This window comes from Acomys russatus, chromosome 3 (genome assembly GCF_903995435.1).
Source record: "Acomys russatus chromosome 3, mAcoRus1.1, whole genome shotgun sequence".
NCBI lineage: Eukaryota > Metazoa > Chordata > Mammalia > Rodentia > Muridae > Acomys > Acomys russatus.
Genome location: NC_067139.1, coordinates 68,043,235 through 68,045,159, shown reverse-complemented (window position 1 = coordinate 68,045,159; position 1,925 = coordinate 68,043,235). Strand labels below are relative to the sequence as shown.

Below are 1,925 nucleotides of genomic sequence, written 5' to 3'. Positions count from 1 at the left end.
CAAGAATTTCTATTTGGGCTACCTCCCATCCATAATCCCAAACACTTGCTAATGTTCTCCCTCTCTTTCCATGAAGAACTAAAGTATTCCTCCTCTGGGGCCACGTGGCTCTTTTCCTATCCCATGGCGATTCTCCTCTTTCTTCTTCCTCTGTCCCATCTGCTCTCCCAAGATCCTCTGTGTCTTCCGAACCTGCAAACCTCAGCCACACAGATATCATTTCCCTGCCCAGGTGTGTCGGCTTTTTATTGGTCAAATAGAAATAAGTTTTTAGACAAGGCTACATAGCAATACTTGGGGCACATTAAAAGACAGCAAGCAATAATTAGCATCAAAATACATCAGACCAACCTCCAACACAGGTGCACAGCTTCCACTACTGTAGTGGCTGTTGTTCCCTGCTCCTTGGCTGCCTCTCCAATGTTTGATTGAGAGTCACTGGAGTTTTCCTATAAAACTTGACCATATGCACTCATGCTGCTTTGGCCACCATAGCCACCTCGATAACCACCACTCACTTCTGGCTGGCCGGGCCACCATAACTGGACTGGTTTGCCAAACCCAAGCCTCCTAGCATTTGGCTACTGTCCTGCTCTAGAATTCAAGAAGAGTTCTACATATCTGTGTTGCATATTTGCTTTGCCTTTTGACACAGCTGCAACAGCATCTTCAGGGGTTGCAAACTCAGTCTCTGCTTAACCAGTTACTCTGCCATTAGGTCCAATCTCAACATGTACTCTCATAGGGTTGAGTGGTGAAAAAAATTATAAACATCATTCTCAGTGGCTCTGTATGGTAATCCCCACATGTCTTCACAATGTCCCATTGTAATCTGGAAAGTAGAGCCAGCATCCCTATGTTTGTGGTCAGACATTCCTGAAAAACAGTAATTGAGGTTTCCTCCAAGTTTATCTGAACAAAATCCATTACCATCATTATAATCATCCCAGCCTCCATTGCTTCCATCATAAGCACCACACATTATCCTCTCAAAGGTAGCTCCTCTGCCAGTGCTGTCATACGCTCTGCCAGGGCCAGGTCTGTCATAGGGAACAGGCCACTATATGGCCGTGAGTTTTCATGGTGGATCATAATCTGTTCTAACTTCAGCTTGACTGCTCTTAACTATTTCAATATACCTGTGCCCTCTTCTTTGGTTTCTTTAGAGCCTTTCCAGCTACTTCCGGTGAAAGAAACTGCAAGAAGGGCCTGCCCTGCCCCGACATCCACCCCCACTGCACCCCACACTCCTCCCCTGAACTCCTCCCCACCAACAATGTCGTCTTGTTTGGCACAATTTCCAACCCTGGGAAGAACTGAACAATTTCTTCCTTGCTACATCCAAAAGGGAGTCCTCTATGCCATACAAAGCCATCATTGGCTGTGCCAGGACTATTTGGACCGTAAACTTCAACACCCAATCCTTTTCAACGTTGTTTAACATGAATGCTTCAACATATCTTTGACCCATTGTTTCTTTGTTTCAAGGCCATTTTGACTTCATCTTCTGACTCAAGAAAAGCATTGCTATTCTATCTGCCTTCTCTGATTAAGCTCCGTTTTGAATTTTGCAATCAGACAAAAACAAAAAACAAAAACAACAGCAAAAATCCCGCAGCACTTCATCCACGGAGCAGGACCAGGACAAGCCTTGGGTCTTCACCACGAAGTCCTCTCTGCCTTCTATGCCCAGCATGATTGTCTCTTCGTGGGTCCGGGCGTTGAAATAGACTCCACAAAAAGCCTCGGCATGGTTGAGAAGAAAATCTTGTGGCTAATTAAAAAAATTTGTTTACATTTTTTGCTATTTTAAAATTGTATTTATTTATTGCTTGCATATATGTGATGTTGCTCTGTGTGTGTGTGTGTGTGTGTGTGTGTGTGTGTGTGTGTGTGTGTGTAGATGCTCACACTAGTGTGTAGAA

The 1,925-nt window shown here is 44.4% G+C and overlaps 1 pseudogene; it reads right to left on the bottom strand.

Moving 5' to 3' along the window:
- Positions 1-341: 341 nt before the first annotated feature.
- LOC127187109 (heterogeneous nuclear ribonucleoprotein H-like) lies at positions 342-1,693 on the bottom strand (annotated as a pseudogene).
- Between the last annotated feature and the right edge of the window lie 232 nt (positions 1,694-1,925).